Source organism: Leiobunum rupestre, chromosome 3 (assembly GCF_980474605.1).
Source record: "Leiobunum rupestre chromosome 3, qqLeiRupe1.1.hap1, whole genome shotgun sequence".
Classification (NCBI taxonomy): domain Eukaryota; kingdom Metazoa; phylum Arthropoda; class Arachnida; order Opiliones; family Sclerosomatidae; genus Leiobunum; species Leiobunum rupestre.
This window is the reverse complement of record NC_143386.1, coordinates 26,044,630-26,061,235: the sequence shown is the minus strand read 5'-3', so window position 1 is coordinate 26,061,235 and position 16,606 is coordinate 26,044,630. Positions and strand designations below refer to the sequence as shown.

The 16,606-nt window shown below is 42.1% G+C and overlaps 36 non-coding genes across 36 annotated transcripts; all 36 read right to left on the bottom strand.

Annotated features, from left to right (window-relative positions):
- Nucleotides 1–44: 44 nt before the first annotated feature.
- On the bottom strand, nt 45–117 carry TRNAV-AAC (transfer RNA valine (anticodon AAC)). The gene has a single exon. It is a non-coding gene; the product is annotated as a tRNA-Val (tRNA).
- A 513-nt stretch (nt 118–630) lies between these two features.
- Nucleotides 631–703, bottom strand: TRNAV-AAC (transfer RNA valine (anticodon AAC)). The gene has a single exon. It is a non-coding gene; the product is annotated as a tRNA-Val (tRNA).
- Nucleotides 704–1,375: 672 nt separating this feature from the next.
- Nucleotides 1,376–1,448, bottom strand: TRNAV-AAC (transfer RNA valine (anticodon AAC)). The gene has a single exon. It is a non-coding gene; the product is annotated as a tRNA-Val (tRNA).
- A 110-nt stretch (nt 1,449–1,558) lies between these two features.
- On the bottom strand, nt 1,559–1,631 carry TRNAV-UAC (transfer RNA valine (anticodon UAC)). Its single transcript has one exon. It is a non-coding gene; the product is annotated as a tRNA-Val (tRNA).
- Nucleotides 1,632–1,716: 85 nt separating this feature from the next.
- On the bottom strand, nt 1,717–1,789 carry TRNAV-AAC (transfer RNA valine (anticodon AAC)). The gene has a single exon. It is a non-coding gene; the product is annotated as a tRNA-Val (tRNA).
- A 671-nt stretch (nt 1,790–2,460) lies between these two features.
- TRNAV-AAC (transfer RNA valine (anticodon AAC)) lies at nt 2,461–2,533 on the bottom strand. Its single transcript has one exon. It is a non-coding gene; the product is annotated as a tRNA-Val (tRNA).
- Nucleotides 2,534–2,643: 110 nt separating this feature from the next.
- TRNAV-UAC (transfer RNA valine (anticodon UAC)) lies at nt 2,644–2,716 on the bottom strand. The gene has a single exon. It is a non-coding gene; the product is annotated as a tRNA-Val (tRNA).
- An 85-nt stretch (nt 2,717–2,801) lies between these two features.
- Nucleotides 2,802–2,874, bottom strand: TRNAV-AAC (transfer RNA valine (anticodon AAC)). The gene has a single exon. It is a non-coding gene; the product is annotated as a tRNA-Val (tRNA).
- A 671-nt stretch (nt 2,875–3,545) lies between these two features.
- Nucleotides 3,546–3,618, bottom strand: TRNAV-AAC (transfer RNA valine (anticodon AAC)). Its single transcript has one exon. It is a non-coding gene; the product is annotated as a tRNA-Val (tRNA).
- Nucleotides 3,619–3,728: 110 nt separating this feature from the next.
- TRNAV-UAC (transfer RNA valine (anticodon UAC)) lies at nt 3,729–3,801 on the bottom strand. Its single transcript has one exon. It is a non-coding gene; the product is annotated as a tRNA-Val (tRNA).
- A 672-nt stretch (nt 3,802–4,473) lies between these two features.
- Nucleotides 4,474–4,546, bottom strand: TRNAV-AAC (transfer RNA valine (anticodon AAC)). Its single transcript has one exon. It is a non-coding gene; the product is annotated as a tRNA-Val (tRNA).
- An 830-nt stretch (nt 4,547–5,376) lies between these two features.
- TRNAV-AAC (transfer RNA valine (anticodon AAC)) lies at nt 5,377–5,449 on the bottom strand. Its single transcript has one exon. It is a non-coding gene; the product is annotated as a tRNA-Val (tRNA).
- A 696-nt stretch (nt 5,450–6,145) lies between these two features.
- On the bottom strand, nt 6,146–6,218 carry TRNAV-UAC (transfer RNA valine (anticodon UAC)). The gene has a single exon. It is a non-coding gene; the product is annotated as a tRNA-Val (tRNA).
- Nucleotides 6,219–7,072: 854 nt separating this feature from the next.
- On the bottom strand, nt 7,073–7,145 carry TRNAV-UAC (transfer RNA valine (anticodon UAC)). The gene has a single exon. It is a non-coding gene; the product is annotated as a tRNA-Val (tRNA).
- Nucleotides 7,146–8,402: 1,257 nt separating this feature from the next.
- TRNAV-AAC (transfer RNA valine (anticodon AAC)) lies at nt 8,403–8,475 on the bottom strand. The gene has a single exon. It is a non-coding gene; the product is annotated as a tRNA-Val (tRNA).
- An 85-nt stretch (nt 8,476–8,560) lies between these two features.
- Nucleotides 8,561–8,633, bottom strand: TRNAD-AUC (transfer RNA aspartic acid (anticodon AUC)). Its single transcript has one exon. It is a non-coding gene; the product is annotated as a tRNA-Asp (tRNA).
- Nucleotides 8,634–8,743: 110 nt separating this feature from the next.
- TRNAV-UAC (transfer RNA valine (anticodon UAC)) lies at nt 8,744–8,816 on the bottom strand. The gene has a single exon. It is a non-coding gene; the product is annotated as a tRNA-Val (tRNA).
- A 987-nt stretch (nt 8,817–9,803) lies between these two features.
- TRNAV-AAC (transfer RNA valine (anticodon AAC)) lies at nt 9,804–9,876 on the bottom strand. The gene has a single exon. It is a non-coding gene; the product is annotated as a tRNA-Val (tRNA).
- Nucleotides 9,877–9,986: 110 nt separating this feature from the next.
- TRNAV-UAC (transfer RNA valine (anticodon UAC)) lies at nt 9,987–10,059 on the bottom strand. The gene has a single exon. It is a non-coding gene; the product is annotated as a tRNA-Val (tRNA).
- A 331-nt stretch (nt 10,060–10,390) lies between these two features.
- TRNAV-AAC (transfer RNA valine (anticodon AAC)) lies at nt 10,391–10,463 on the bottom strand. The gene has a single exon. It is a non-coding gene; the product is annotated as a tRNA-Val (tRNA).
- A 268-nt stretch (nt 10,464–10,731) lies between these two features.
- TRNAV-UAC (transfer RNA valine (anticodon UAC)) lies at nt 10,732–10,804 on the bottom strand. Its single transcript has one exon. It is a non-coding gene; the product is annotated as a tRNA-Val (tRNA).
- A 331-nt stretch (nt 10,805–11,135) lies between these two features.
- On the bottom strand, nt 11,136–11,208 carry TRNAV-AAC (transfer RNA valine (anticodon AAC)). Its single transcript has one exon. It is a non-coding gene; the product is annotated as a tRNA-Val (tRNA).
- Nucleotides 11,209–11,476: 268 nt separating this feature from the next.
- On the bottom strand, nt 11,477–11,549 carry TRNAV-UAC (transfer RNA valine (anticodon UAC)). Its single transcript has one exon. It is a non-coding gene; the product is annotated as a tRNA-Val (tRNA).
- Nucleotides 11,550–11,880: 331 nt separating this feature from the next.
- Nucleotides 11,881–11,953, bottom strand: TRNAV-AAC (transfer RNA valine (anticodon AAC)). Its single transcript has one exon. It is a non-coding gene; the product is annotated as a tRNA-Val (tRNA).
- A 267-nt stretch (nt 11,954–12,220) lies between these two features.
- On the bottom strand, nt 12,221–12,293 carry TRNAV-UAC (transfer RNA valine (anticodon UAC)). The gene has a single exon. It is a non-coding gene; the product is annotated as a tRNA-Val (tRNA).
- Nucleotides 12,294–12,807: 514 nt separating this feature from the next.
- On the bottom strand, nt 12,808–12,880 carry TRNAV-UAC (transfer RNA valine (anticodon UAC)). The gene has a single exon. It is a non-coding gene; the product is annotated as a tRNA-Val (tRNA).
- Nucleotides 12,881–12,965: 85 nt separating this feature from the next.
- TRNAV-AAC (transfer RNA valine (anticodon AAC)) lies at nt 12,966–13,038 on the bottom strand. Its single transcript has one exon. It is a non-coding gene; the product is annotated as a tRNA-Val (tRNA).
- A 513-nt stretch (nt 13,039–13,551) lies between these two features.
- TRNAV-AAC (transfer RNA valine (anticodon AAC)) lies at nt 13,552–13,624 on the bottom strand. The gene has a single exon. It is a non-coding gene; the product is annotated as a tRNA-Val (tRNA).
- A 110-nt stretch (nt 13,625–13,734) lies between these two features.
- TRNAV-UAC (transfer RNA valine (anticodon UAC)) lies at nt 13,735–13,807 on the bottom strand. The gene has a single exon. It is a non-coding gene; the product is annotated as a tRNA-Val (tRNA).
- A 647-nt stretch (nt 13,808–14,454) lies between these two features.
- Nucleotides 14,455–14,527, bottom strand: TRNAV-AAC (transfer RNA valine (anticodon AAC)). The gene has a single exon. It is a non-coding gene; the product is annotated as a tRNA-Val (tRNA).
- A 110-nt stretch (nt 14,528–14,637) lies between these two features.
- On the bottom strand, nt 14,638–14,710 carry TRNAV-UAC (transfer RNA valine (anticodon UAC)). Its single transcript has one exon. It is a non-coding gene; the product is annotated as a tRNA-Val (tRNA).
- Nucleotides 14,711–15,041: 331 nt separating this feature from the next.
- TRNAV-AAC (transfer RNA valine (anticodon AAC)) lies at nt 15,042–15,114 on the bottom strand. The gene has a single exon. It is a non-coding gene; the product is annotated as a tRNA-Val (tRNA).
- Nucleotides 15,115–15,382: 268 nt separating this feature from the next.
- TRNAV-UAC (transfer RNA valine (anticodon UAC)) lies at nt 15,383–15,455 on the bottom strand. The gene has a single exon. It is a non-coding gene; the product is annotated as a tRNA-Val (tRNA).
- Nucleotides 15,456–15,786: 331 nt separating this feature from the next.
- TRNAV-AAC (transfer RNA valine (anticodon AAC)) lies at nt 15,787–15,859 on the bottom strand. Its single transcript has one exon. It is a non-coding gene; the product is annotated as a tRNA-Val (tRNA).
- Nucleotides 15,860–16,127: 268 nt separating this feature from the next.
- TRNAV-UAC (transfer RNA valine (anticodon UAC)) lies at nt 16,128–16,200 on the bottom strand. Its single transcript has one exon. It is a non-coding gene; the product is annotated as a tRNA-Val (tRNA).
- A 331-nt stretch (nt 16,201–16,531) lies between these two features.
- TRNAV-AAC (transfer RNA valine (anticodon AAC)) lies at nt 16,532–16,604 on the bottom strand. The gene has a single exon. It is a non-coding gene; the product is annotated as a tRNA-Val (tRNA).
- Between the last annotated feature and the right edge of the window lie 2 nt (nt 16,605–16,606).

Below are 16,606 nucleotides of genomic sequence, written 5' to 3'. Positions count from 1 at the left end.
CCTCCGAAAGTTTCGTTCTAACAACAAGTCAAAAAAGAACATTATGTATCTACCAGGGCTCGAACCTGGGACCTTCCGCGTGTTAGGCGGACGTGATAACCACTACACCATAGATACCCGTCATAGCCATCGTAAATACGATGAAACCGTTTTAAAAATGGGCAAATTTTCGAGACCGAGAGCCTCCAATTCACTCGTCCACATATCGCTAAAATATCAACCTTCTATGTATCTATCAGGGCTCAACCTGAGACCTTCCGCGTGTAAAGCGGACGTGATAACCACTACACCATAGATACGCTAGCGACTGCAACATGAACTGACGAAAATGGTCTTGGAGATAGGGTTGCATTTTGACCAAGGCCTGAACCAGTGGATTTCTTTAAAACGGATATTTTTGGTATTAAGAAGAAACCGTTTCATTGCCACCAAAATATTTTCTGCAATCTTTAAAAACTGAAGCTGGTCATGCCTCCCCGGCGGGGAATTTAACTCAGGTCTTCCGTAAAACAGGCGGTGATACTCAGCACTATACTACCAAGGACCCAAAATATGTCACTTTTCAATTTAAAAAAATTGCCAAAAACCTCCGAAAGTTTCGTTCTAACAACAAGTCAAAAAAGAACATTATGTATCTACCAGGGCTCGAACCTGGGACCTTCCGCGTGTTAGGCGGACGTGATAACCACTACACCATAGATACCCAAAACATTTCACTTTTCAATTTAAAAAAATTGCCAAAAACCTCCGAAAGTTTCGATCTAACAACAAGTCAAAAAAGAACATTATGTTTCTACCAGGGCTCGAGCCTGGGACCTTCCGCGTGTTAGGCGGACGTGATAACCACTACACCATAGATACCCGTCATAGCCATCGTAAATACGATGAAACTGTTTTAAAAATGGGCAAATTTTCGAGACCGAGAGCCTCCAATTCACTCGTCCACATATCGCTAAAATATCAACCTTCTTTGTATCTATCAGGGCTCTTACCTGAGACCTTCCGCGTGTAAAGAGGACGTGATAACCACTACACCATAGATACGCTAGCGACTGTAACATCAACTGACGAAAATCGTCTTGGAGATAGGGTTGCATTTTGACCAAGGCCTGAACCAGTGGATTTCTTTAAAACGGATATTTTTGGTATTAAGAAGAAACCGTTTCATTGCCACCAAAATATTTTCTGCAATCTTTAAAAACTGAAGCCGGTCATGCCTCCCCGGCGGGGAATTTAACTCAGGTCTTCCGTAAAACAGGCGGTGATACTCAGCACTATACTACCAAGGACCCAAAATATGTCACTTTTCAATTTAAAAAAATTGCCAAAAACCTCCGAAAGTTTCGTTCTAACAACAAGTCAAAAAAGAACATTATGTATCTACCAGGGCTCGAACCTGGGACCTTCCGCGTGTTAGGCGGACGTGATAACCACTACACCATAGATACCCGTCATAGCCATCGTAAATACGATGAAACTGTTTTAAAAATGGGCAAATTTTCGAGACCGAGAGCCTCCAATTCACTCGTCCACATATCGCTAAAATATCAACCTTCTTTGTATCTATCAGGGCTCGAACCTGAGACCTTCCGCGTGTAAAGCGGACGTGATAACCACTACACCATAGATACCCAAAACATTTCACTTTTCAAATTAAAAAAATTGCCAAAAACCTCCGAAAGTTTCGTTCTAACAACAAGTCAAAAAAGAACATTATGTATCTACCAGGGCTCGAACCTGGGACCTTCCGCGTGTTAGGCGGACGTGATAACCACTACACCATAGATACCCGTCATAGCCATCGTAAATACGATGAAACCGTTTTAAAAATGGGCAAATTTTCGAGACCGAGAGCCTCCAATTCACTCGTCCACATATCGCTAAAATATCAACCTTCTATGTATCTATCAGGGCTCAACCTGAGACCTTCCGCGTGTAAAGCGGACGTGATAACCACTACACCATAGATACGCTAGCGACTGCAACATGAACTGACGAAAATGGTCTTGGAGATAGGGTTGCATTTTGACCAAGGCCTGAACCAGTGGATTTCTTTAAAACGGATATTTTTGGTATTAAGAAGAAACCGTTTCATTGCCACCAAAATATTTTCTGCAATCTTTAAAAACTGAAGCCGGTCATGCCTCCCCGGCGGGGAATTTAACTCAGGTCTTCCGTAAAACAGGCGGTGATACTCAGCACTATACTACCAAGGACCCAAAACATTTCACTTTTCAATTTAAAAAAATTGCCAAAAACCTCCGAAAGTTTCGTTCTAACAACAAGTCAAAAAAGAAAATTATGTTTCTACCAGGGCTCGAACCTGGGACCTTCCGCGTGTTAGGCGGACGTGATAACCACTACACCATAGATACCCAAAACATATCACTTTTCAATTTAAAAAAATTGCCAAAAACCTCCGAAAGTTTCGTTCTAACAACAAGTCAAAAAAGAACATTATGTATCTACCAGGGCTCGAACCTGGGACCTTCCGCGTGTTAGGCGGACGTGATAACCACTACACCATAGATACCCGTCATAGCCATCGTAAATACGATGAAACTGTTTTAAAAATGGGCAAATTTTCGAGACCGAGAGCCTCCAATTCACTCGTCCACATATCGCTAAAATATCAACCTTCTTTGTATCTATCAGGGCTCGAACCTGAGACCTTCCGCGTGTAAAGCGGACGTGATAACCACTACACCATAGATACCCAAAACATTTCACTTTTCAAATTAAAAAAATTGCCAAAAACCTCCGAAAGTTTCGTTCTAACAACAAGTCAAAAAAGAACATTATGTATCTACCAGGGCTCGAACCTGGGACCTTCCGCGTGTTAGGCGGACGTGATAACCACTACACCATAGATACCCGTCATAGCCATCGTAAATACGATGAAACCGTTTTAAAAATGGGCAAATTTTCGAGACCGAGAGCCTCCAATTCACTCGTCCACATATCGCTAAAATATCAACCTTCTATGTATCTATCAGGGCTCAACCTGAGACCTTCCGCGTGTAAAGCGGACGTGATAACCACTACACCATAGATACGCTAGCGACTGCAACATGAACTGACGAAAATGGTCTTGGAGATAGGGTTGCATTTTGACCAAGGCCTGAACCAGTGGATTTCTTTAAAACGGATATTTTTGGTATTAAGAAGAAACCGTTTCATTGCCACCAAAATATTTTCTGCAATCTTTAAAAACTGAAGCCGGTCATGCCTCCCCGGCGGGGAATTTAACTCAGGTCTTCCGTAAAACAGGCGGTGATACTCAGCACTATACTACCAAGGACCCAAAACATTTCACTTTTCAATTTAAAAAAATTGCCAAAAACCTCCGAAAGTTTCGTTCTAACAACAAGTCAAAAAAGAAAATTATGTTTCTACCAGGGCTCGAACCTGGGACCTTCCGCGTGTTAGGCGGACGTGATAACCACTACACCATAGATACCCAAAACATATCACTTTTCAATTTAAAAAAATTGCCAAAAACCTCCGAAAGTTTCGTTCTAACAACAAGTCAAAAAAGAACATTATGTATCTACCAGGGCTCGAACCTGGGACCTTCCGCGTGTTAGGCGGACGTGATAACCACTACACCATAGATACCCGTCATAGCCAACGTAAATACGATGAAACCGTTTTAAAAATGGGCAAATTTTCGAGACCGAGAGCCTTCAATTCACTCGTCCACATATCGCTAAAATATCAACCTTCTTTGTATCTATCAGGGCTCGAACCTGAGACCTTCCGCGTGTAAAGCGGACGTGATAACCACTACACCATAGATACCCAAAACATATCACTTTTCAATTTAAAAAAATTGCCAAAAACCTCCGAAAGTTTCGTTCTAACAACAAGTCAAAAAAGAACATTATGTATCTACCAGGGCTCGAACCTGGGACCTTCCGCGTGTTAGGCGGACGTGATAACAACTACACCATAGATACCCGTCATAGCCATCGTAAATACGATGAAACTGTTTTAAAAATGGGCAAATTTTCGAAACCGAGAGCCTCCAATTCACTCGTCCACATATCGCTAAAATATCAACCTTCTTTGTATCTATCAGGGCTCGAACCTGAGACCTTCCGCGTGTAAAGAGGACGTGATAACCACTACACCATAGATACGCTAGCGACTGCAACATGAACTGACGAAAATCGTCTTGGAGATAGGGTTGCATTTTGACCGAGGCCTGAACCAGTGGATTTCTTTAAAACGGATATTTTTGGTATTAAGAAGAAACCGTTTCATTGCCACCAAAATATTTTCTGCAATCTTTAAAAACTGAAGCCGGTCATGCCTCCCCGGCGGGGAATTTAACTCAGGTCTTCCGTAAAACAGGCGGTGATACTCAGCACTATACTACCAAGGACCCAAAATATGTCACTTTTCAATTTAAAAAAATTGCCAAAAACCTCCGAAAGTTTCGTTCTAACAACAAGTCAAAAAAGAACATTATGTATCTACCAGGGCTCGAACCTGGGACCTTCCGCGTGTTAGGCGGACGTGATAACCACTACACCATAGATACCCAAAACATTTCACTTTTCAATTTAAAAAAATTGCCAAAAACCTCCGAAAGTTTCGATCTAACAACAAGTCAAAAAAGAAAATTATGTTTCTACCAGGGCTCGAACCTGGGACCTTCCGCGTGTTAGGCGGACGTGATAACCACTACACCATAGATACCCAAAACATATCACTTTTCAATTTAAAAAAATTGCCAAAAACCTCCGAAAGTTTCGTTCTAACAACAAGTCACAAAAGAACATTATGTATCTACCAGGGCTCGAACCTGGGACCTTCCGCGTGTTAGGCGGACGTGATAACCACTGCACCATAGATACCCGTCATAGCCAACGTAAATACGATGAAAACGTTTTAAAAATGGGCAAATTTTCGAGACCGAGAGCCTTCAATTCACTCGTCCACATATCGCTAAAATATCAACCTTCTTTGTATCTTTCAGGGCTCGAACCTGAGACCTTCCGCGTGTAAAGAGGACGTGATAACCACTACACCATAGATACGCTAGCGACTGCAACATGAACTGACGAAAATCGTCTTGGAGATAGGGTTGCATTTTGACCGAGGCCTGAACCAGTGGATTTCTTTAAAACGGATATTTTTGGTATTAAGAAGAAACCGTTTCATTGCCACCAAAATATTTTCTGCAATCTTTAAAAACTGAAGCCGGTCATGCCTCCCCGGCGGGGAATTTAACTCAGGTCTTCCGTAAAACAGGCGGTGATGCTCAGCACTATACTACCAAGGACCCAAAAAATGTCACTTTTCAATTTAAAAAAATTGCCAAAAACCTCCGAAAGTTTCGTTCTAACAACAACTCAAAAAAGAACATTATGTATCTACCAGGGCTCGAACCTGGGACCTTCCGCGTGTTAGGCGGACGTGATAACCACTACACCATAGATACCCGTCATAGCCATCGTAAATACGATGAAACCGTTTTAAAAATGGGCAAATTTTCGAGACCGAGAGCCTCCAATTCACTCGTCCACATATCGCTAGAATATCAACCTTCTTTGTATCTATCAGGGCTCAACCTGAGACCTTCCGCGTGTAAAGCGGACGTGATAACCACTACACCATAGATACGCTAGCGACTGCAACATGAACTGACGAAAATCGTCTTGGAGATAGGGTTGCATTTTGACCAAGGCCTGAACCAGTGGATTTCTTTAAAACGGATATTTTTGGTATTAAGAAGAAACCGTTTCATTGCCACCAAAATATTTTCTGCAATCTTTAAAAACTGAAGCCGGTCATGCCTCCCCGGCGGGGAATTTAACTCAGGTCTTCCGTAAAACAGGCGGTGATACTCAGCACTATACTACCAAGGACCCAAAATATGTCACTTTTCAATTTAAAAAAATTGCCAAAAACCTCCGAAAGTTTCGTTCTAACAACAAGTCAAAAAAGAACATTATGTATCTACCAGGGCTCGAACCTGGGACCTTCCGCGTGTTAGGCGGACGTGATAACCACTATACCATAGATACCCGTCATAGCCAACGTAAATACGATGAAACCTTTTTAAAAATGGGCAAATTTTCGAGACCGAGAGCCTTCAATTCACTCGTCCACATATCGCTAAAATATCAACCTTCTTTGTATCTATCAGGGCTCGAACCTGAGACCTTCCGCGTGTAAAGCGGACGTGATAACCACTACACCATAGATACCCAAAACATTTCACTTTTCAAATTAAAAAAATTGCCAAAAACCTCCGAAAGTTTCGTTCTAACAACAAGTCAAAAAAGAACATTATGTAACTACCAGGGCTCGAACCTGGGACCTTCCGCGTGTTAGGCGGACGTGATAACCACTACACCATAGATACCCGTCATAGCCATCGTAAATATGATGAAACCGTTTTAAAAATGGGCAAATTTTCGAGACCGAGAGCCTCCAATTCACTCGTCCACATATCGCTAAAATATCAACCTTCTATGTATCTATCAGGGCTCAACCTGGGACCTTCCGCGTGTTAGGCGGACGTGATAACCACTACACCATAGATACGCTAGCGACTGCAACATGAACTGACGAAAATGGTCTTGGAGATAGGGTTGCATTTTGACCAAGGCCTGAACCAGTGGATTTCTTTAAAACGGATATTTTTGGTATTAAGAAGAAACCGTTTCATTGCCACCAAAATATTTTCTGCAATCTTTAAAAACTGAAGCCGGTCATGCCTCCCCGGCGGGGAATTTAACTCAGGTCTTCCGTAAAACAGGCGGTGATACTCAGCACTATACTACCAAGGACCCAAAATATGTCACTTTTCAATTTAAAAAAATTGCCAAAAACCTCCGAAAGTTTCGTTCTAACAACAAGTCAAAAAAGAACATTATGTATCTACCAGGGCTCGAACCTGGGACCTTCCGCGTGTTAGGCGGACGTGATAACCACTATACCATGGATACCCGTCATAGCCAACGTAAATACGATGAAACCTTTTTAAAAATGGGCAAATTTTCGAGACCGAGAGCCTTCAATTCACTCGTCCACATATCGCTAAAATATCAACCTTCTTTGTATCTATCAGGGCTCGAACCTGAGACCTTCCGCGTGTAAAGCGGACGTGATAACCACTACACCATAGATACCCAAAACATTTCACTTTTCAAATTAAAAAAATTGCCAAAAACCTCCGAAAGTTTCGTTCTAACAACAAGTCAAAAAAGAACATTATGTAACTACCAGGGCTCGAACCTGGGACCTTCCGCGTGTTAGGCGGACGTGATAACCACTACACCATAGATACCCGTCATAGCCATCGTAAATATGATGAAACCGTTTTAAAAATGGGCAAATTTTCGAGACCGAGAGCCTCCAATTCACTCGTCCACATATCGCTAAAATATCAACCTTCTATGTATCTATCAGGGCTCAACCTGGGACCTTCCGCGTGTTAGGCGGACGTGATAACCACTACACCATAGATACGCTAGCGACTGCAACATGAACTGACGAAAATGGTCTTGGAGATAGGGTTGCATTTTGACCAAGGCCTGAACCAGTGGATTTCTTTAAAACGGATATTTTTGGTATTAAGAAGAAACCGTTTCATTGCCACCAAAATATTTTCTGCAATCTTTAAAAACTGAAGCCGGTCATGCCTCCCCGGCGGGGAATTTAACTCAGGTCTTCCGTAAAACAGGCGGTGATACTCAGCACTATACTACCAAGGACCCAAAATATGTCACTTTTCAATTTGAAAAAATTGCCAAAAACCTCCGAAAGTTTCGTTCTAACAACAAGTCAAAAAAGAACATTATGTATCTACCAGGGCTCGAACCTGGGACCATCCGCGTGTTAGGCGGACGTGATAACCACTACACCATAGATACCCGTCATAGCCATCGTAAATACGATGAAACCGTTTTAAAAATGGGCAAATTTTCGAGACCGAGAGCCTCCAATTCACTCGTCCACATATCGCTAAAATATCAACCTTCTATGTATCTATCAGGGCTCAACCTGAGACCTTCCGCGTGTAAAGCGGACGTGATAACCACTACACCATAGATACGCTAGCGACTGCAACATGAACTGACGAAAATGGTCTTGGAGATAGGGTTGCATTTTGACCAAGGCCTGAACCAGTGGATTTCTTTAAAACGGATATTTTTGGTATTAAGAAGAAACCGTTTCATTGCCACCAAAATATTTTCTGCAATCTTTAAAAACTGAAGCCGGTCATGCCTCCCCGGCGGGGAATTTAACTCAGGTCTTCCGTAAAACTGGCGGTGATACTCAGCACTATACTACCAAGGACCCAAAATATGTCACTTTTCAATTTAAAAAAATTGCCAAAAACCTCCGAAAGTTTCGTTCTAACAACAAGTCAAAAAAGAACATTATGTATCTACCAGGGCTCGAACCTGGGACCTTCCGCGTGTTAGGCGGACGTGATAACCACTACACCATAGATACCCAAAACATTTCACTTTTCAATTTAAAAAAATTGCCAAAAACCTCCGAAAGTTTCGTTCTAACAACAAGTCAAAAAAGAACATTATGTATCTACCAGGGCTCGAACCTGGGACCTTCCGCGTGATAGGCGGACGTGATAACAACTACACCATAGATACCCGTCATAGCCAACGTAAATACGATGAAACCTTTTTAAAAATGGGCAAATTTTCGAGACCGAGAGCCTTCAATTCACTCGTCCACATATCGCTAAAATATCAACCTTCTTTGTATCTATCAGGGCTCGAACCTGAGACCTTCCGCGTGTAAAGCGGACGTGATAACCACTACACCATAGATACCCAAAACATTTCACTTTTCAAATTAAAAAAATTGCCAAAAACCTCCGAAAGTTTCGTTCTAACAACAAGTCAAAAAAGAACATTATGTATCTACCAGGGCTCGAACCTGGGACCTTCCGCGTGTTAGGCGGACGTGATAACCACTACACCATAAATACCCGTCAGAGCCATCGTAAATACGATGAAACCGTTTTAAAAATGGGCAAATTTTCGAGACCGAGAGCCTCCAATTCACTCGTCCACATATCGCTAAAATATCAACCTTCTATGTATCTATCAGGGCTCAACCTGAGACCTTCCGCGTGTAAAGCGGACGTGATAACCACTACACCATAGATACGCTAGCGACTGCAACATGAACTGACGAAAATGGTCTTGGAGATAGGGTTGCATTTTGACCAAGGCCTGAACCAGTGGATTTCTTTAAAACGGATATTTTTGGTATTAAGAAGAAACCGTTTCATTGCCACCAAAATATTTTCTGCAATCTTTAAAAACTGAAGCCGGTCATTCCTCCCCGGCGGGGAATTTAACTCAGGTCTTCCGTAAAACAGGCGGTGATACTCAGCACTATACTACCAAGGACCCAAAATATGTCACTTTTCAATTTAAAAAAATTGCCAAAAACCTCCGAAAGTTTCGTTCTAACAACAAGTCAAAAAAGAACATTATGTATCTACCAGGGCTCGAACCTGGGACCTTCCGCGGGTTAGGCGGACGTGATAACCACTACACCATAGATACCCAAAACATTTCACTTTTCAATTTAAAAAAATTGCCAAAAACCTCCGAAAGTTTCGTTCTAACAACAAGTCAAAAAAGAAAATTATGTTTCTACCAGGGCTCGAACCTGGGACCTTCCGCGTGTTAGGCGGACGTGATAACCACTACACCATAGATACCCAAAACATATCACTTTTCAATTTAAAAAAATTGCCAAAAACCTCCGAAAGTTTCGTTCTAACAACAAGTCAAAAAAGAACATTATGTATCTACCAGGGCTCGAACCTGGGACCTTCCGCGTGTTAGGCGGACGTGATAACCACTACACCATAGATACCCGTCATAGCCATCGTAAATACGATGAAACTGTTTTAAAAATGGGCAAATTTTCGAGACCGAGAGCCTCCAATTCACTCGTCCACATATCGCTAAAATATCAACCTTCTTTGTATCTATCAGGGCTCGAACCTGAGACCTTCCGCGTGTAAAGCGGACGTGATAACCACTACACCATAGATACGCTAGCGACTGCAACATGAACTGACGAAAATCGTCTTGGAGATAGGGTTTCATTTTGACCAAGGCCTGAACCAGTGGATTTCTTTAAAACGGATATTTTTGGTATTAAGAAGAAACCGTTTCATTGCCACCAAAATATTTTCTGCAATCTTTAAAAACTGAAGCCGGTCATGCCTCCCCGGCTGGGAATTTAACTCAGGTCTTCCGTTAAACTGGCGGTGATACTCAGCACTATACTACCAAGGACCCAAAATATGTCACTTTTCAATTTAAAAAAATTGCCAAAAACCTCCGAAAGTTTCGTTCTAACAACAAGTCAAAAAAGAACATTATGTATCTACCAGGGCTCGAACCTGGGACCTTCCGCGTGTTAGGCGGACGTGATAACCACTACACCATAGATACCCAAAACATTTCACTTTTCAATTTAAAACAATTGCCAAAAACCTCCGAAAGTGTCGTTCTAACAACAAGTCAAAAAAGAACATTATGTTTCTAACAGGGCTCGAACCTGGGACCTTCCGCGTGTTAGGCGGACGTGATAACCACTACACCATAGATACCCGTCATAGCCATCGTAAATACGATGAAACTGTTTTAAAAATGGGCAAATTTTCGAGACCGAGAGCCTCCAATTCACTCGTCCACATATCGCTAAAATATCAACCTTCTTTGTATCTATCAGGGCTCGAACCTGAGACCTTCCGCGTGTAAAGCGGACGTGATAACCACTACACCATAGATACGCTACCAACTGCAACATGAACTGACGAAAATCGTCTTGGAGATAGGGTTGCATTTTGACCAAGGCCTGAACCAGTGGATTTCTTTAAAACGGATATTTTTGGTATTAAGAAGAAACCGTTTCATTGCCACCAAAATATTTTCTGCAATCTTTAAAAACTGAAGCCGGTCATGCCTCCCCGGCAGGGAATTTAACTCAGGTCTTCCGTAAAACAGGCGGTGATACTCAGCACTATACTACCAAGGACCCAAAATATGTCACTTTTCAATTTAAAAAAATTGCCAAAAACCTCCGAAAGTTTCGTTCTAACAACAAGTCAAAAAAGAACATTATGTATCTACCAGGGCTCGAACCTGGGACCTTCCGCGTGTTAGGCGGACGTGATAACCACTACACCATAGATACCCAAAACATTTCACTTTTCAATTTAAAACAATTGCCAAAAACCTCCGAAAGTGTCGTTCTAACAACAAGTCAAAAAAGAACATTATGTTTCTAACAGGGCTCGAACCTGGGACCTTCCGCGTGTTAGGCGGACGTGATAACCACTACACCATAGATACCCGTCATAGCCATCGTAAATACGATGAAACTGTTTTAAAAATGGGCAAATTTTCGAGACCGAGAGCCTCCAATTCACTCGTCCACATATCGCTAAAATATCAACCTTCTTTGTATCTATCAGGGCTCGAACCTGAGACCTTCCGCGTGTAAAGCGGACGTGATAACCACTACACCATAGATACGCTACCAACTGCAACATGAACTGACGAAAATCGTCTTGGAGATAGGGTTGCATTTTGACCAAGGCCTGAACCAGTGGATTTCTTTAAAACGGATATTTTTGGTATTAAGAAGAAACCGTTTCATTGCCACCAAAATATTTTCTGCAATCTTTAAAAACTGAAGCCGGTCATGCCTCCCCGGCAGGGAATTTAACTCAGGTCTTCCGTAAAACAGGCGGTGATACTCAGCACTATACTACCAAGGACCCAAAATATGTCACTTTTCAATTTAAAAAAATTGCCAAAAACCTCCGAAAGTTTCGTTCTAACAACAAGTCAAAAAAGAACATTATGTATCTACCAGGGCTCGAACCTGGGACCTTCCGCGTGTTAGGCGGACGTGATAACCACTACACCATAGATACCCAAAACATCTCACTTTTCAATTTAAAACAATTGCCAAAAACCTCCGAAAGTGTCGTTCTAACAACAAGTCAAAAAAGAACATTATGTTTCTAACAGGGCTCGAACCTGGGACCTTCCGCGTGTTAGGCGGACGTGATAACCACTACACCATAGATACCCGTCATAGCCATCGTAAATACGATACACTGTTTTAAAAATGGGCAAATTTTCGAGACCGAGAGCCTCCAATTCACTCGTCCACATATCGCTAAAATATCAACCTTCTTTGTATCTATCAGGGCTCGAACCTGAGACCTTCCGCGTGTAAAGCGGACGTGATAACCACTACACCATAGATACGCTAGCGACTGCAACATGAACTGACGAAAATCGTCTTGGAGATAGGGTTGCATTTTGACCAAGGCCTGAACCAGTGGATTTCTTTAAAACGTATATTTTTGGTATTAAGAAGAAACCGTTTCATTGCCACCAAAATATTTTCTGCAATCTTTAAAAACTGAAGCCGGTCATGCCTCCCCGGCGGGGAATTTAACTCAGGTCTTCCGTAAAACAGGCGGTGATACTCAGCACTATACTACCAAGGACCCAAAATATGTCACTTTTCAATTTAAAAAAATTGCCAAAAACCTCCGAAAGTTTCGTTCTAACAACAAGTCAAAAAAGAACATTATGTATCTACCAGGGCTCGAACCTGGGACCTTCCGCGTGTTAGGCGGACGTGATAACAACTACACCATAGATACCCGTCATAGCCAACGTAAATACGATGAAACCTTTTTAAAAATGGGCAAATTTTCGAGACCGAGAGCCTTCAATTCACTCGTCCACATATCGCTAAAATATCAACCTTCTTTGTATCTATCAGGGCTCGAACCTGAGACCTTCCGCGTGTAAAGCGGACGTGATAACCACTACACCATAGATACCCAAAACATTTCACTTTTCAAATTAAAAAAATCGCCAAAAACCTCCGAAAGTTTCGTTCTAACAACAAGTCAAAAAAGAACATTATGTATCTACCAGGGCTCGAACCTGGGACCTTCCGCGTGTTAGGCGGACGTGATAACCACTACACCATAGATACCCGTCATAGCCATCGTAAATACGATGAAACCGTTTTAAAAATGGGCAAATTTTCGAGACCGAGAGCCTCCAATTCACTCGTCCACATATCGCTAAAATATCAACCTTCTATGTATCTATCAGGGCTCAACCTGAGACCTTCCGCGTGTAAAGCGGACGTGATAACCACTACACAATAGATACGCTAGCGACTGCAACATGAACTGACGAAAATGGTCTTGGAGATAGGGTTGCATTTTGACCAAGGCCTGAACCAGTGGATTTCTTTAAAACGGATATTTTTGGTATTAAGAAGAAACCGTTTCATTGCCACCAAAATATTTTCTGCAATCTTTAAAAACTGAAGCCGGTCATGCCTCCCCGGCGGGGAATTTAACTCAGGTCTTCCGTAAAACAGGCGGTGATACTCAGCACTATACTACCAAGGACCCAAAATATGTCACTTTTCAATTTAAAAAAATTGCCAAAAACCTCCGAAAGTTTCGTTCTAACAACAAGTCAAAAAAGAACATTATGTATCTACCAGGGCTCGAACCTGGGACCTTCCGCGTGTTAGGCGGACGTGATAACCACTACACCATAGATACCCGTCATAACCATCGTAAATACGATGAAACCGTTTTAAAAATGGGCAAATTTTCGAGACCGAGAGCCTCCAATTCACTCGTCCACATATCGCTAAAATATCAACCTTCTTTGTATCTATCAGGGCTCGAACCTGAGACCTTCCGCGTGTAAAGCGGACGTGATAACCACTACACCATAGATACGCTAGCGACTGCAACATGAACTGACGAAAATCGTCTTGGAGATAGGGTTGCATTTTGACCAAGGCCTGAACCAGTGGATTTCTTTAAAACGGATATTTTTGGTATTAAGAAGAAACCGTTTCATTGCCACCAAAATATTTTCTGCAATCTTTAAAAACTGAAGCCGGTCATTCCTCCCCGGCGGGGAATTTAACTCAGGTCTTCCGTAAAACAGGCGGTGATACTCAGCACTATACTACCAAGGACCCAAAATATGTCACTTTTCAATTTAAAAAAATTGCCAAAAACCTCCGAAAGTTTCGTTCTAACAACAAGTCAAAAAAGAACATTATGTATCTACCAGGGCTCGAACCTGGGACCTTCCGCGGGTTAGGCGGACGTGATAACCACTACACCATAGATACCCAAAACATTTCACTTTTCAATTTAAAAAAATTGCCAAAAACCTCCGAAAGTTTCGTTCTAACAACAAGTCAAAAAAGAAAATTATGTTTCTACCAGGGCTCGAACCTGGGACCTTCCGCGTGTTAGGCGGACGTGATAACCACTACACCATAGATACCCAAAACATATCACTTTTCAATTTAAAAAAATTGCCAAAAACCTCCGAAAGTTTCGTTCTAACAACAAGTCAAAAAAGAACATTATGTATCTACCAGGGCTCGAACCTGGGACCTTCCGCGTGTTAGGCGGACGTGATAACCACTACACCATAGATACCCGTCATAGCCATCGTAAATACGATGAAACTGTTTTAAAAATGGGCAAATTTTCGAGACCGAGAGCCTCCAATTCACTCGTCCACATATCGCTAAAATATCAACCTTCTTTGTATCTATCAGGGCTCGAACCTGAGACCTTCCGCGTGTAAAGCGGACGTGATAACCACTACACCATAGATACGCTAGCGACTGCAACATGAACTGACGAAAATCGTCTTGGAGATAGGGTTTCATTTTGACCAAGGCCTGAACCAGTGGATTTCTTTAAAACGGATATTTTTGGTATTAAGAAGAAACCGTTTCATTGCCACCAAAATATTTTCTGCAATCTTTAAAAACTGAAGCCGGTCATGCCTCCCCGGCTGGGAATTTAACTCAGGTCTTCCGTTAAACTGGCGGTGATACTCAGCACTATACTACCAAGGACCCAAAATATGTCACTTTTCAATTTAAAAAAATTGCCAAAAACCTCCGAAAGTTTCGTTCTAACAACAAGTCAAAAAAGAACATTATGTATCTACCAGGGCTCGAACCTGGGACCTTCCGCGTGTTAGGCGGACGTGATAACCACTACACCATAGATACCCAAAACATTTCACTTTTCAATTTAAAACAATTGCCAAAAACCTCCGAAAGTGTCGTTCTAACAACAAGTCAAAAAAGAACATTATGTTTCTAACAGGGCTCGAACCTGGGACCTTCCGCGTGTTAGGCGGACGTGATAACCACTACACCATAGATACCCGTCATAGCCATCGTAAATACGATGAAACTGTTTTAAAAATGGGCAAATTTTCGAGACCGAGAGCCTCCAATTCACTCGTCCACATATCGCTAAAATATCAACCTTCTTTGTATCTATCAGGGCTCGAACCTGAGACCTTCCGCGTGTAAAGCGGACGTGATAACCACTACACCATAGATACGCTACCAACTGCAACATGAACTGACGAAAATCGTCTTGGAGATAGGGTTGCATTTTGACCAAGGCCTGAACCAGTGGATTTCTTTAAAACGGATATTTTTGGTATTAAGAAGAAACCGTTTCATTGCCACCAAAATATTTTCTGCAATCTTTAAAAACTGAAGCCGGTCATGCCTCCCCGGCAGGGAATTTAACTCAGGTCTTCCGTAAAACAGGCGGTGATACTCAGCACTATACTACCAAGGACCCAAAATATGTCACTTTTCAATTTAAAAAAATTGCCAAAAACCTCCGAAAGTTTCGTTCTAACAACAAGTCAAAAAAGAACATTATGTATCTACCAGGGCTCGAACCTGGGACCTTCCGCGTGTTAGGCGGACGTGATAACCACTACACCATAGATACCCAAAACATTTCACTTTTCAATTTAAAACAATTGCCAAAAACCTCCGAAAGTGTCGTTCTAACAACAAGTCAAAAAAGAACATTATGTTTCTAACAGGGCTCGAACCTGGGACCTTCCGCGTGTTAGGCGGACGTGATAACCACTACACCATAGATACCCGTCATAGCCATCGTAAATACGATGAAACTGTTTTAAAAATGGGCAAATTTTCGAGACCGAGAGCCTCCAATTCACTCGTCCACATATCGCTAAAATATCAACCTTCTTTGTATCTATCAGGGCTCGAACCTGAGACCTTCCGCGTGTAAAGCGGACGTGATAACCACTACACCATAGATACGCTACCAACTGCAACATGAACTGACGAAAATCGTCTTGGAGATAGGGTTGCATTTTGACCAAGGCCTGAACCAGTGGATTTCTTTAAAACGGATATTTTTGGTATTAAGAAGAAACCGTTTCATTGCCACCAAAATATTTTCTGCAATCTTTAAAAACTGAAGCCGGTCATGCCTCCCCGGCAGGGAATTTAACTCAGGTCTTCCGTAAAACAGGCGGTGATACTCAGCACTATACTACCAAGGACCCAAAATATGTCACTTTTCAATTTAAAAAAATTGCCAAAAACCTCCGAAAGTTTCGTTCTAACAACAAGTCAAAAAAGAACATTATGTATCTACCAGGGCTCGAACCTGGGACCTTCCGCGTGTTAGGCGGACGTGATAACCACTACACCATAGATACCC